This window comes from Dipodomys spectabilis, unplaced genomic scaffold (assembly GCF_019054845.1).
Source record: "Dipodomys spectabilis isolate Male_0828 unplaced genomic scaffold, ASM1905484v1 ptg000422l, whole genome shotgun sequence".
NCBI lineage: Eukaryota > Metazoa > Chordata > Mammalia > Rodentia > Heteromyidae > Dipodomys > Dipodomys spectabilis.
Window position 1 is genome coordinate 6,117,012 of NW_024871099.1, and position 15,405 is coordinate 6,132,416.

The 15,405-nt window shown below is 52.6% G+C and overlaps 1 protein-coding gene across 2 annotated transcripts in view; it reads left to right on the forward strand.

The window, feature by feature from the left end:
• Nucleotides 1–7,214: 7,214 nt before the first annotated feature.
• Pak4 (p21 (RAC1) activated kinase 4) overlaps nt 7,215–15,405 on the forward strand; it is a 28,364-nt gene continuing 20,173 nt past the window's right edge. For both annotated transcript variants that reach the window (XM_042668171.1, XM_042668173.1), the window contains exon 1: nt 7,215–7,343. The gene's annotated coding sequence lies outside the window, so the exon portion shown is untranslated. The remainder of the gene's footprint in view (nt 7,344–15,405) is intronic.

Sequence of the window (15,405 nt, forward strand, 5' to 3'; positions counted from 1 at the left end):
AACATGAAGGCCGGCTGGGCTCATCCGAAACTCTAGGCCTGGGCCCCATGGGCCAGGTGGGGAGCCAGGCACCCCCTTCCTTGTCCTCCAGAGGCCTATGGATGCGGGGCTTGAGGGAGCTGGAGACGTGGGAACCCTGACTGGTTGTAGAGGGAGGGCAGGAAGGTGGGCACGAGACCCCAGGGAACCCCAGGCTCCTGCATGGCACCAGTCAGGACCCGGTGCCAGGGCCTCAAGAATAAAGAGGCTTCCAGCTGCGGCCTGGTGAACTTACCCTTCTGATGGTCCTGACTGGCCCTGGCTCAGTGCCTGCCTGGCCTGAAGACCCCCAGCCCCAACCTCAGCACAGGCATGGCTGCAATGACCACCACTGGCCAGCAGAGAGCGCTGGCTGCTCTCTGGGCCCATCTGATCCAATCCAGATTGTCCCTTTGTGCCTCAGTTTCCCAGATGGCTCTGTCCTCTCCAGGAAGAGGGGCCTGTAAAACAATGCCACCCTCCCCAGATGGCACAAGCTGAGAGCCAAGAGCTCATGGGACATGCACATTTACCACGTTCCAGACCCTTGTTCTTGACATAATAACCAAGAATATGAAGGAAATACAGTAAGGAAATCTCAAGGGGGAGAAAAGCTCAGAAGAGGACAAGAAAGGGGACAACTCTCCTACAATTTCCTCCCTCCCTCCTTCCCACCCTCGTCTCAGAGAGGGTCTCTGTGCCCAGAGTCATTTTTTGTGCGAGTCCTGACTTTTGAACTCAAGGCCTGGGCTCTATCCTTGAGCTTTTGTTTTGTTTTGCTCAAGGCCAGCGCTGTACCACTTGAACCATAGCTCCACTTCTGGCCTTTTAGTGCTTTATTGGAGCTAAGAGTCTCATGGACTTTCCTGCTGGGGCTGGCTTGGAACTGTGATCCTCAGATCTCAGCTTCCTGAGTAGCGGAGATTACAGGCGTGAGCAGCAGCATGTGGCTGTCAGAGACATTCTGCTCAACACTAACCAGGCTGGCTTGGGATGCTTGAGCGGCCCCTCCTCCCAGCACACCCAGTGACGGATCCTTGCCCCACTCCATGGTCAAGGTCAGGAGGGCGGGGCCCTCCTGCCTGCCACATGTCCTGCTGGCCACGCAGTGTGGGAGCTAGTGATGACTCAGCCCACGTCGTGCCCTCTGGGAGCTTGCAGGCAGGCAGGGAAACCTGTCACCCAGGCCAGGTGACAAACAATGCCATGAAGGGTGGTTCCAGATTGTGAGGTCACAAGCCAGAGAAGAACTGCAAGCCTTGATGGTCAGAGACTAAGTGGGTGTACCACAAGGGTGGACATATTCTAGCCCCAGCTGAGGGGAGGTGGTGGCCATGCTGGTCAGTATCGATGCAAATGGGTTCTAGTCCCCACTCTGCCATTTCTGGTGTGATTGTGGAGAAGTCACCAGCCCTATGTGACCCTCAGTCTCTTCTTCTGTAACACAGGGACTGTCATGTTTTGTCTGAGGATTAAATGAGATATAAAGGCCTTAGTACTGTCTCTGACTCTTCTTTCTCTCGTGCCCCGTATCCAGTTAGCTTTATTTATTTAGTGCTAGTATTGGGGCTTGAACGTAAAGCCTGGATGTTTTGTTTTGTTTTGCTCAAAGTTGGCACTCCATCACGAGCCACAGCACTCCACTTCTGCCTTTTATTATGGTTCGTTGGAGAATAAGAGTCTCACAGACTTTCTTTGTTTCTTTCTTTCCTTTCTATTTTTTTTTTTTTTGTTGTTGTTGTTGTTGTTGGTTGTGGGGCTTGAACTCTGGGCTTGGGCGCTATCCCTCAGCTCTTCAGCTCAAGGTGAGTGCTCTACCACTTGAGCCACAACGCCACTTCCATTTTTTCTGGTGGCTTATTGGAGATAAGAGTCTCACAGACATTCCTGCCTGGACTGGCTTTGAACTGTGATCCTCAGATCTCAGCCTCCTGACTAGCTAGGATTACAGGTTTGAGCCACTGGCGCCCAGCTGCACAGACTTTCTTACCTGCACTGGCTTTTTGAACCTCGATCCTCAGATTTCAGCCTCCTGAGTAGCTAGGATTACAAGTGTGAACCACCGGCAACCAGTTCATTGACATTTATTTATTTATTTAGGGATCTTGGCCATCGGGTTTTGCTATGTGGTCCAGGCTGAGCTGGAACTTAACAATTCTCCTGCCTCTGTCTCTGAGTGCTGGGGTTATAAGCAGGTACCATCTCTCCCAGCTTGAGTTGAACCTTTGATATGCATCTGGAATCTCTGTTCACATGGACACTTACATTGGGTCATACTGCTCAGGAGGCTGTGACAGTGAAAGGTTAAAGTTTGAGGCAGTGACCACCACTTGTTGCTTGTTTCTGTCTAGCAAAGCAACACGTGGTGGTAATCAAAACACCTGGTTGATTGTGTGCCTATATAAGACCTGCAAATCCTTAGCTCGGGGCTTTCCTCCTAGGCTCCGCTGTGTCGGAGTGCAGGACGAGGCCTGAGCTGTAGCCCGTTTAAATAAAACACCTATAGAGTCTGACTCTCGGTGGTCTTCTTGAGGGGGTTCCTGCAACCTTGGCATAACAACAGGAAGATCTCGAGTTGAGATCTCCCAACTGATCCGTCCTGAGCTACATAGTCAGCCCCTGTCTAATTTATTTATCCATTATCTCCAGAATAGAAACTTCACAGCTGGAGAGGTAGAGATAGGAGGTTTGGCAGTTCAAGGCCAACCCGAACAAAAGTTAGTGGGAGAGACCCTATGTCAAAAATAAGCCAGCACCGTGGTATATACCTGTCATTTCAGGGAGGCAGAAGTAGGAGGAATCAGTCTACTAGATCAGAGACCCTATCTGAAAAGTACCTAAAGCATAAGGGGTCAGGTGCTGGTAGTTCCTGCCTGTAATCCTAGCTATTCAGGAGGCTGAGATATGAGGATCACAGTGTGAAGCCAGTGTGAGCAGGAAAGTCTGTGAGACTCCAATCAACCAGCAAAAAGTTGGAAATGAGGGCACGGTTCAAGTGGTTGGGCACCATCCTTCAGGGAAAAAGGCTGAGTGAGAGCCGGGCACTGGTGTCTCACGCCTGTAATCCTAGCTATTCAGGAGCCTGAGATCTGAGGATCGCAGTTCAAAGCCAGCCTGGGTAGGAACATCCATGAGACTCTTATTTCCAATTAAAAACTAGAAAACCAGAGGTGGCGCTGTGGCTCAAGTGGTAGAGCAAGCACTAGCTTTGAGCTGAAGAGCTCAGGAACAGCACCCAGGCCCAGAGTTCAAGCCCCACGACCAACAAAAAATGTGTGTAGCCCTGGACTGACATTAAAAAAAAAAAGAAAAAAAAAAGGGAAACGTGAGGAAAAAAGAATGTGAGTTCCACAGGCCACAGGATCTTGCAGATGCTGTTTCCCATGCAGATCCAGGCTCTGGTACACAGTATCTGCTCAGGAACCACAGGCTGGCTGAGGGAAGAAATGAGACTGGCAGGTGCAATGACAAGCCCAGGGCACCATGGGAGATCATGTCCAGTAGAGCAAGCACCAATGGTGTGGGTGAGTCAGGTGGTACCCAGCCCTAGCAAGCTCCTCCCCTAGCCACTGGGAAGTTGGCATGTGGGCTGATTTGCCCCACCTGTCCTCCTGACTCGGCTAGAAGTTGGAGTTGACAGCGCCTGACACCCTGAAGCCTCTGGGCTGGGTCCTGGGGCTTGAACTCAGGGCCTGGGTGCTGTCTCTGAGCTTTTGTGCTCAAGGCTAGTTCAAGGCTAAGTGCTTTAGCACTTGGAGCCATAAGGCCACTTCTGGTTTTCTGATGCGTCATTGGAGATAAGAGTCTCACAGACTTGTCCTGCCCAAGCTGACTTCCAACCATGACCCTCAGATCTCAGTCTCTTGAGTAGTTAGCATGACAGGCGTGGCACCTGGCAAGATGAAAGTTTTATCATAGGATACAAAAGATTTTGTGACTTGGTTTTCCTATCCCCGTCAAAATTAACATGGATATAAAATCACCATTTTTTGTCAGTCGTGGGCTTGAGCTCTGGGCTTGGGCACTGTCCCTCAGCTCTTCAGCTCAAGGCTAGTGCTCTACCACTTGAGCCACAGTGCCACTTCCGGTTTTCTAGTAGCTTATTGGAGATCAGAGTCTCACAGACTTTCCTGCCTGGGCTGGCTTTGAACCATGATCCTCAGGTTTCAGCCTCCTGAGTAGCTAGGAGGTGTGAGCCACCAGTACCTGGAATCATTTTGTTGTTGTTGCTGTTGTTGGTTGTGGGGCCTGAACTCAGGGTCTGGGCGCTGTCCCTCGGCTCTTTAGCTCAGGGCTAGCACTCTACCACCTGAACCACAGCACTACTTCCGGCTTTTTTCTGCTTATGTGGTGCTAAGGAATCAAACCCAGAGCCTCATGCATGCAAGGCAAGCGCAGTACTGCTGAGCCACCTTCCTCTCCCTATCATTTCTTTTTAACTTAAAAAAAAATCAACTTTAAAGCCAAGTACTATGGGCTCACGCCTGCAATCCTAGGTACACAGGAGGCTGAGATCCAGAAGATTGCAGTTCAAGGCCAGCCCAGACAGAAATATCCTTGAGACTCCATCTCCAAAAACAGCCAGGGTGGGACATGTGGTTCAAGTGGTAGAGCACCAGCTAATTCAAATGCAAAGTCCAGAGTTCAAACCCTATTACAGGAAGAAGAAGATCAGTGTTTAATGCTGTTGTGGAGCCTGTTGAGGTCCTGTAATGTGCACTTCTGGACACAGGGAGGCAGCAGAGGGCTACTAGTGGGAGCAATGCCACATATAGCTGAGTTTGCACCAAGCCTGTGGGGACAAGCAGCAGCCTCGGTTTCCCCCAGGGTAAAACAGGATTGGATAATCACAGCCCCTGATGTTAAAATCAAACAGCTCAGCCAGGAGCTGTTTGATTTTAATAGTTCATGCCTGTTTTAATAGTTCATACCTAGCTATTCAGGAGACTGAGATCTGAGGCAGTTCACAGCCTGGGCAGGAAAGTCCATGACACTCTTTTATTCATTTATTTTTTTGTAGGTCATGAGGCTTGAACTCGGGGCCTGGGCACTGTCCCTGAGCTCTTTTGTTCAAGGCTAGTGTTCTACCCCTTTGAGCCACAACACCACTTCCAGTTTTCCAGTGCTTCTTTGGACATAAGAGTCACAGACTTTCTTGCCCAGGCTGGCTTTTAACCATGATCCTCATAGCTTAGCCTCCTTAATAGCTAGAATTGCAGGAGTGAGCCACAGCACCTAGCTTCCATAAAACTCTTTTTTTTTTTTTTTTTTGTTAGTCATGGGGCTTGAACTCTGGGCCTGGGCACTTTCCCTGGGCTCTTCAGGTCAAGGCAAATGCTCTACCGCTTGAGCCACAGCGCCACTTCTGGTTTTATGGTGGTTTATTGGAGATAAGAGTCTCATGGACTTTCCTGCCTGGGCTGGCTTTGAACTGTGATTCACAGATCTCAGCCTCCTGAGTAGCTAGGATTACAGGTGTGAGCCACGGCGCCTGCTTCCATGAAACTCTTATCTCCAATGAACCACCAAAAAGCCAGAAGTGGAGCTGTGGCTCAAGTGGTAGAGCACTAGCCTTGAACACAAAAGCTCAGGGATAGCACCTAGGCCCTGCTGAATTCAAGTCCCAGGAGGAACACACACACACACACACACACACACACACACACTCATATTCCCTCTAACCCACCCAACAACTCCATTTGTGTAATCTATTCCAATGAAATAATTAGAAATGTGCCCAAATATTTAGCTGCTTGGATTTCTTTTGAGGAAAATTATGCATGCCAAAATATTTATTATAGTGTAGATAGTCAACAAGAGAGATTCATTAAGCAAATTACAATTCATTTAAGCAGTCCTTAAAATATAATATTCTTACAGAATATTTAATAACATGGAAATGGAAAACTACTGGGTGATAAGTATAATCTTGATTTGAAAAAGACAATTTGCCATAGAGATGTGTATTTCTGATCCTGCTCAAGGAACAGAGGTAGAAGGATTGTGCATGGTGGTGCATGCCTGTGATCCCAGCTACTCAGGAGGCCTAAGGAGGATTGCAGTCTGAGGCTCGCCTTGATAAAATAGTAAAATGCTATTTAGAAAGAAAGGAAGGAGAAAGGAAGGAAGGAAGGAAAGAGAGAAAAGAAAAACAAGAAGGAAAGAAAGAGGAAGGAAGGAAAGAAAGAAAAAGAAAGAAGGAACGAAAGAGAAAGGAAGAAAAGAGAGAAGGAACGAAAGAAAAAGGAAGGAAGGAAGAAAGACAGAAAAAGAAAGAAAGAAAGGAAGGAAGGAAGGAAGGGGCTGGGAATGTGGCTTCGTGGTAGAGTGCTTGCCTAGCATGAATGAAGCCTTGGGTTCCATTCCTCAGTACCACAGAAAAAGCCAGAAGTGGTGCTGTGGCTCAAGTGGTAGCTTGCTAGCCTTGAGCAAAAGAAGCTCAGGGACAGTGCCCAGGCCCTGAGTTCAAGCCCTATGTCTGGCAAAAACAAAAGACACCAGAAAGGACGGGAGGTGTGGTTTGAGTGGTAGAATGCCTGTCTAGTTAGCATGAGGCCATGAGTTCAAATCCAGTACTTCCAGCCAGAAAGAACAGCCAAGGGGAAGACTTAAGGAGAGTGAGTTTCATTATTTTTCCAAGAAGACTTGAAAGAAGGTTAGAACCCGGAAAGTCGAGATCTTAGATGTCCAACTTTACTAGCTGCGTTTTCCAAGTTTTTGATACTAACTTTTAAAGACACATTAAAAAGAGTAAGATCCAATGAGATTAGGCTCCCACTGAGCGTTGTTCAAACGTGATTACCTGCTTCCTGCGATCACACACCAGCTAGTACCCCTCGGAACCCTGGGTTCCTTTATCTGTAAAATGGGTATTAACACAAGAAGACTGTGGTGGGTTAAACAGGTGACAGAGGGGCAGATTACCGAAAGCAATCACTTCCTCTTTAAAGAATCCGCAGCGCCCAGAAGTCAGCCTCCCGCACCTTTTCCAAATTTCCCAATCTCTGCTCAGCATTTTTTGTGTGAAGCGCACCGATTGGACAATCTCCACCAATCAGAAGCTGGATCATGCACAAGCAGGCCTTAGCTCCACCCTCACGTAGGCCCAACCCACGGCCCGTACCAGCGCCGTTGCTATGGGAACTGGGGGGGCGGTGAAGTGGGAGGGGTGGGGGGGGAGAGGAAAGCCCCGGATGTTCGTTGGAGATTCAACATGGCGGCGGCAGCGTCCGCGGTGGCGGCGGCTGGAGAGAGCTGAGGGCAGTGCGAGGGCGCCGAGTTCGGGTTCGAGCAGCCAGGCCGCCAGCGACTACGGCTCCGAGCCGGTAGGCTAGGCGGTTTTTCGGGGTGTTTCGGGGGAGAGCTGGGAGTGGAAGTGGGCGATGTTTTACGCGCCAGGGGGGCGGGGCCGGGGTCAAAGGTCACTCTCCGAGAGTGGGGTCGCGCGTTGCGGGGAGGGTGGAGGGAAATCCAAGCCGAGGGGAGGGGGTTCAGAGGTCAAGGGGGTGTGGCGAAGGCCCGTGCGGAAAGTTTGCAACTGAGTGGGGGCGCTTCGAGGTGATGGGATGGAAGCTCCAGGAAAAAGGGGGGGCCTCCGAGTGAATGACTTCTTCAGAGTTTGCACTCAACTGGGGTTAGAGGTCACTGTCAGGAAGACCGCGGGGTCCGAGGTTAATAAAGGCAGAGGGGATTGAATGGGTTTTAGGGGGGCTGAGGTGGTCTTTTAAAAAGGGGGCTTCCAGATGGGCGTGGTTTAGAGGGTCCAAAGGTGAAAAAAATCTGGCCTGGGGACAGGTGTCTTAAAAGTCCTAGTGACTGCGGCCCACTCGGTGCTGCCTGGGTGCTGGATTTCTATCCCCGTAGTCCTTTACCTGCCCCGGGAGTCTCAGTAGCTTGCCATTTTACTTGTTTGTGTATTTGTCTGTTGTTTATGCCTGAGCTCCTTTGCCCAAGGCTAGCCCTCTGCCCCTTGAGCCACAGCCCTACTTCCGGGTTTTCTGGTGGTTCATTGGAGGTGAGAGTCTCATGGACTTTTTCCTTCCAGGGCTGGCTTTGAATTGTGATCCTCAGATCTCAGCCTCCTGAGTAGCTAGGATTACTGACAGGAGCCAGCTGGGCCCAACTTACCCCTGCCATTTATGACAATGGGCTGAGCCTGGTCTGGGGCCTGGACAGCTGAGAGGGAAACCACCATGAATCCGGGGGTAGTTCATGTTTAACAAAGCCTGGTGCTGTGTGGGATATCCCTTGTACCTACCTATATTGATCTTTGTAAATGGAAGGAACTAACCCACTTTCTGGATGGAAAGGGCAAGGCGTAAACTGGTAGGGTGGTGTGCCTAGCTGCCTTATGGTCCTTTTCTCAGATGGCCTCTGTTCTTGGAAGCAGCCGAGGTCTGGGCCACTCCCTGGGCAAGAACTCGAGAGCGAGCGTCTGTTTGACCTCCTGGAAGGGTGTGATCTGGGAGGGGAAGTTTCTCTGACTTGTAGGAGTTGAGTGTTGGTGGGTGGCCCTGAGTCCCATACACTCCAATGCAGCGAAGTTGGATGCTCTCTGTTCTTAAAAAAACATTGAGCCTGTGCTCTCTCCCTGTGGTCCTCAATAGCTCCCACCTGCCGCTCCCAGGGTGGATTTCTCAACTTTTCCCATCTTTGCTTAGGCCTCCCTCTAGGGTTTTGACCTTCCTGTCCCGGCGGTTTGGAATCTTGCCTTGCACAGTCTCCTCCTTCCTCCACTGCCAGCGCTAGAGTCCCCCAGCCCTCCTGCCTAGCTCACTGAGAACTCTGTCCCTCTGTGCTGGGGAGTTGGGGGTGCATGTGTGTTAGGGTGCATCTTTGCACCTTCTCTCCGAGAGTGTGGGTACTCCTGTAAATTCCTGACTGCAGGATGCTGTGTGTGTGTGAGGGAGAGAGAGAGAGAGGAGAGCACTGTTGGGCATTATGTTGGTGGGGGGGGGAGGGCACACAAGTCTTCCCCTAGCCAGTGACCCCAGCCACATCTGTCCCAGAGGTGATGGGGGCTGGAGGGTGCCCACATTGTGCCTGGTCCCACTCAGGTTTGAGTCCCTGGAAGAAGTTCTAAAGGCTGTGGTGGGAGGGGTGTCCAGGCAGAGGGGAGGTGAGTGGAGACAGGGAGGGTATTGGGGACTGGCAGCAGTCTGTATCCTGGGAATCGCCCCCCCTCCTCCCCACAGTCTACACTTGCTGCCTGAGGCCCCCTGGCTAAGTGGGCATGAAGGCATTGGTCATCCCTAGATCTGCCAGAGGGTGCAGAGGTAGAGTGCTTGGCTAAGGCCCAGCCCGCTGTGGGTGCTGCCACCTACCTCCCCCTTTTCTGCCGCAACCCCACCCCCATCCTGGCAGGGTCAGGCAACCTGGGAGGGTGCCCAGCTCCACGCCTTCCTGTGCCAGCTTGACACAGCTCCGAGGGAACTGACTGGCTTTGCCTCAGGAGACCCAGGCTCGGCTGCCTGCCTTGTGCCCATCAGCTTCAGGGCCTCAGCTGGCGATTTATTGGCCAGTTCTATTCCTTCTGTACAGTTTGAGCTGTGAAGAAAGTCCTAGAGCATGCAGTGGGACATGGATCAGCTCAGGTGTGGGACCAGGGTGCTGGGCATAGCCTGGGGCCCTTCCTGAGGCAGTGGGGGGAGGGCTCCACTCCGCCATCCCCTCCCCACACCCACTGCTGCTTCCCTTCGTGGAGCAATGGTGTCACTGTCCCTGTGTCCTTCTGGGCTTTGGACTTGAGCTCAGGGCCTGGGTGCTGTCCCCGAGTTGCTTTTGCTCAAGACTGGTGCTCTGCCACTTTGAGCCACAGCTCTACTTTTGGCTTTTTGGTGGAGATAGTCTTATGATTTTCCTGCCTGGGTTGGCTTTGAACCAGGATTCTCAAATCTAAGCCTCTTGAGTAGCTAGGGTGACAAAGTGTGAGCCACCAGCTCCCAGCTGAGGATTTGTTCTTGGGTCTTGCAGGAATCACTCATTAACCTTTTGGGGACCAGTTAGGTCCGCCCCTTGGGGCTTTCACGAGTGTGTTTCCCTGTGTATGGGGCCAGAGTCTGGCTTGGGGGTCCTCCTTGCAGAAGAAATGTTGGACCTGGGCCTTTCCCACATGCTGCTAATCTCTTCCAAGCGGTCATGCCCACATGGCCATGTGACGTGCCTTGGTCAGTGTGTGGTTTAGGGATCGCCTCACCAGGCCAGCAGGAGGCTACTTTCACATGACTGCTTTAGTTGGAGACTCCCACCAAGACCCGCGCAGAGGCAGGATTCAAACCCCAGTCACCCTTTATTGTAGCTGTCCTCCCATGGGCCTTGACAGACCAGTGTCTCTTCCTGTCCCTAGCCTCTTACTCAAAGATCTGTTTTTTAAAAGCTCCCTGGAGGCCTGCTGGACATGGGGAATCTCTGTGTGTCTCCACGTGTGTCACTTGGTTCCTCAGCCACCCCTCCCCTACCCCCCTGACCTGCACCTCCTGGCCAGCTTGACTTCCTGGCCAGACGCTCTTGGTCACAGGGGTGTCCCCAGCAGCTGTTTGTCCCATCTCCTGAGCCCCAGATGCTTCCAGCAGGAAGCCATCCCCTTCCAAGCTCTGGCTGGCCAGGCAGGGAAATGAGGGACCCTTCCCGCCCCAGCCACACATCCGGGGCCAGGGGTTATTGTCTGCCGCTGGCTTGGCCCACTGGAAGGTCAGCCAGGGAAGTCCCCTAGGTCCCAGGGGAGCCAGTCATCCTGCCACAGAAGACAGGAGCCACACGCTCAAGCCACACGCATGGCCCCTCCGGGACCATCGGGTCCTGCGCTGCCTGGCTGCGCCCTTCCCCAGCTTCCCCCCCACCCTCTTCCACCAGGGACTTTTCTCAGCCTTCTCCCCAGCCTGGAACCCCAAAGAAAAGCTAGCTCTGCAGTAAGCTCTTGGGGATCACTGAACCTAGGGACCCCCGTGACCTTCGGGCCCAGGCTGCACACGTGGGATGAAACATCAGGGTGTCTGTGGATTGTGGGTCGGAACCAGCTGCTGCTGACCTCATTTCTCTTCCTGTGCTTCCTCTGAACAAGGCACATGTGACTGCACATGAGGGGACTGCCCGGTCCCCTCCATCTCTTCTTTCTGTCCTGCAAGCCCACCCGTCCCTTCTGTCCCCAGGCCAGCAGAGTCTCCTCTTGCACCCTCCCACCCAGCCTTGTCTGTGGCCCTTCGTAGTTTTATCCCAAAGTTCTGGGAACTCACCTGCTGTGGTGCACCTTGGGGTGAGCATGTGTACCTGCCGCCCCCTCCTGTGCCGGCCTTGTTGAGGAGCAGGGTTGGGGTGTGGGGGTGTGGGCCCAGGGTCTATGCACCCTGTTCCCACCTGATCGTGCAGAGGTCGTTGTGTGTGGGGGGGTGCTGCCCATGCCTGAGGTTTTCCTTTCAACTCTACAACAAGCCAATGACCACTCAGAGACGATTAAGCCTGGCCCTCCTTGCTTTGTCTAGAGCTTCTAACCAGCCTCATATAATGGGGGGGGAGGGGGGAGGGCGTGACCCCAGGCAGGTCACCACCCCTGTCTGCCTTGGTGTCCTCATCTATAAAATAGTGACAATGACAGCACTTCCTTGCTGGTGTGGTAGATCACTCCTGTAATCCTGGCACAGGGGAAGCTGGAGCACAAGGATCATGAGTTCTAGGCCAGCTTGGGCTATATAGTGAGAGTGAGACCCTGTGTGACCAAGAGAAGAGTAACAGTGCTTTCTCACAGCGTGGTTTGGAGGACATAAGTGTAATTTCTTTCTTTCTTTCTTTTTTTTTTTTTTTTGTCAGTCGAGGGGCTTGAACTCTGGGCCTGGGTGCAGTCCTTGCGCTCTTCAGCTTAAGGTGAGCGCTCTACCACTTGAGCCACTGTGCCACTTCTGGTTTCCTAGTGGTTATTGGAGGTAAGAGTCTCATGGACTTTTCTTCCTGGGCTGACTTGGAACTGTGATCCTCAGATCTTAGCCTCCTGAGTAGCTAGGATTGCAGGCATGAGCCACTGGGTGCCTGGCCATAAATGTAATTTCAAAATAAAGCATGAAACACCGTTTCTCTGCTAGTTTGAGGACCTACTGTTACTTGGGATACTGTTTTTTTTTTTTGTTTTTTTTTATTGTTGTTTGTTTGTTTTTCTGCCAGTCCTGGGGCTTGGACTCAGGGTCTGAGCACTGTCCCTGAGCTGCTTTTGCTCAAGGCTAGCACTCTGCCACTTGAGCCACAGTGCTACTTGGGGCTTTTTTCTGAGGACTGGAACCCAGGGCTTCATGCATGCTAGGCAAGCACTACCACTGAGCCACATTCCCAGCCCCTGGGGACTGTTGACAGGTGGGGTTCTAGGTGCCTTCTGCAAATCAGCCCAGTGCCCTTCCTGCCAACCCCAGGACCCAGAGATTCCCATTATCTCCTGTTTATAGGGCAGGAAATAGACCTGGGAGACCCACCCAGGTCACCGGGCCAGCGTACCGGCCCTCAAACCCAGGAGCTCTATCTCCTGGAGGCTGCGGCCCCTCCCTTTGCTGCTCCCCTGGCTAAGAAGGGGTAGCTTTCCCTCCCCTTCTAGTGTGGCCTCATTCCAGGCAGCTGCAGCAGAGCTTTGGGGACACCTGGGGGGTGGGGACAGGCCCAGTCCCTGCATCCCCAAGCTCCTGATAAAGCGCCATTGTATGCCTTCCCCCTTCCGGCTTCCTGCCCCAGCCCGGTATTGCCTCTCCCACATCGTGGAAAGCGGCCTGCCATCCTGGCCAGGATCACTGCCAGGGCCTGCCCTGCACGCACCCACATCCATGAGAGGAGGAGGCTGCTGCCCCCACGCATCCCCAGTAACCACGGCGGCCGGGCCCCATCACCTACGCCACATTCAGAATCTTACGGCTTTTTTTTTTTTTTTTTTGATGGTGGGGGTCGTGGGGCTTGAACTCAGACCTGAGTAACTCTACCACTTTGAGCTCCACATCTGGTTTTCTGGGGGTTCGTTGGAGATAAGAGTCTCATGGACTTTCCTGCCTGCGCTGGCTTTGAACCATGATCCTCTGATGTCAGCCTCCTGAGTAGCTAGGATGACAGGTGTGAGCCACCAGCGCCTGGCCCCACAGCTTTGTAAAAACATTTGGCGAGCACCTGTTGGAGTGGCAGCCCACTCTGTGGTCTTGGTAACCATTGTATCCCTGTTTTGTCACCAGATTGCATCCTGGAATTGCCCAGTGCCCCTTGGTCGCTTGCACACGTGAGATGGGGAGCTCAGGGGCACTGCCCACATGAGGAATGGGGGTACGAAGCCTGGCGCCAGAGTCTCCATGAGACTCTTTTTTTTATTTTTGGGGTCCGGTCGTGGGGCCTGAACTCTGGGCCTGGGTGCTGTCCCTCAGCTCTTCAGCTCAAGGCTAGCGCTCTACCACTTGAGCCACAACGCCACTTCCGGCTTTTTTCTTTTTGCTTATGTGGTGCTGAGGAATCGAACCCGGGGTCTCAGGCATGCAAGGCAAGTGCTCTACCACTGAGCCACTTCCCAGTCCCTTCATGAGACTCTTTTATCTCCAGTTAACCACCAGAAAACTGGAAGTGGCACTGTGGCTCAAATTGTGGAGCACTCACTGTGAGCTGAAGAGCTGAGGGACATCACCCAGGCCTAGAGTTCAAGCCTCACAACTGACAAAAAAAGAAAAGAAAAAGCAATGGGGGCAGGAAAGACCACTGGCCTAGTGGAGGAGGAGGGGGCACTGAGGCCAAGGCAGCTGCCTCCCATAGTGAATTGAAGAAAGACTGGGGTGTATATTGAGGTCCTGATGGTCACCTGGGCTGCAGGGACCTGGGGAGGCCCTTGGGGCGCTCTGTTCCCTTCCCCATCCTGGCGCCTGCCATGTAAATATAAATGAGATTGGTTATTTTTTTCCAACACACAGATGCCAACCTGTTGTGACCTAGGGAGTTGCTCGGAGGCAGAGGCCTGCCGTGACCTTGGCGTGGGGTAGCCTGTTTTCTGGACACACGATCCTCTTTAGCTGGATGAATAGAGAACTAATTGAGGGTGTGCGTGTGCCAGCCCTGTGCCCTGTGCCGTGTGCTGTGTCCCCCTCGATCCTCCCCAGCCCGGGCCACAGCCCAGTCCTTCCTGGAGCCCAGGGAAGTCACACCCCCTGACCCACTTCCCTGTCCTGTCCTGGTGCATTCTGTCGCATGCCCAGAGGCCTTTCTTTCTGCCTATCCTGGGGCTTGAACTCAGGATCTAGGCACTGTCCCTGAGCTCTTTTGCTCAAGGCGAGCACTCTACTACTTTAAGTCACTGTGCCACTTCCGGTTTTCTGGTAGTTCATTAGAGATAAGCATGCCACGGACTTTCCTGCCCCAGCTGGCTTTGAACCTTGATCCTCAAATCTCAGCTGAGTAGCTAGGATTGCAGCATGAGCCATGCATGAGGGCCTCTCTTGGTGTTAGTCTTCAATTCCCCATGGGCCTGTGCCTCTGGAGGGGTGCAACCACTTGGTGATTTGTCTCTCCCCATCTTGTTTTGTTTTTGTTTTTTTGGTCTGGTCATGGGGCCTGAACTCTGGGCCTGGGCGCTGTCCCTCACCTCTTCAGCTCAAGGCTAGCACCCTACCACTTGAGCCACAGCGCCACTTCCGGCTTTTTTCTTTTTTCTTATGTGGTGCTGAGGAATGGAACCCAGGGCCTCAGGCATGCAAGGCAAGTGCTCTACCACTGAGCCACTTTCCCAGCCCCTCTCTCCCCATCTTAAAGTGGCTTTCCATGCTCAGGGGTTGATTTTAAGACAGCCAGAGTTGTCACTCATTTCCTTAGGTTCTGCTTCTCCAGGTTGGCCTTGTTTTTTTTTTTTTTTTTTTGGGTCCGGTCGTGGAGCCTGAACTCTGGGCCTGGGCGCTGTCCCTCAGCTCTTCAACTCAAGGCTAGTGCTCTACCACTTGAGCCACAGCGCCACTTCCGGCTTTTTTGTTCCTTTTTGCTTATGTGGTGCTGAGGAATCGAACCCAGGGCCTCAGGCATGCAAGGCAAGCACTCTACCACTGAGCCACCTTCCCAGCCCCGTTGGCCTTGTTTTTAATGTGTACAAGGCAGATGGCTCCACAATTGGCTGGGGCCCCGTCATCTAGGCACTTACTGGCCCTCCTACCCTGCCCTGTGGTCCCCTGAGTGCCCTCCCCATAGCCCAGCAGAGGGGTCTGTGTCTGCCTTCATTCCTTCCCTCCTGTCATCTTGCTTGGCCTTCAGCATTCTTGGCCGTTCTTCTGAATTAGCTGAGCACCTTGTTGCTGTCTGTGTGCATCTCATTCTCTCGCTCTCTCTTTCTCTCTTTCTGAGGACCCCAGTCAGTGAAGGTGGTGTATTTCTGTTTATTTGTATTTTCTCCAGAGTTTCTAAGAA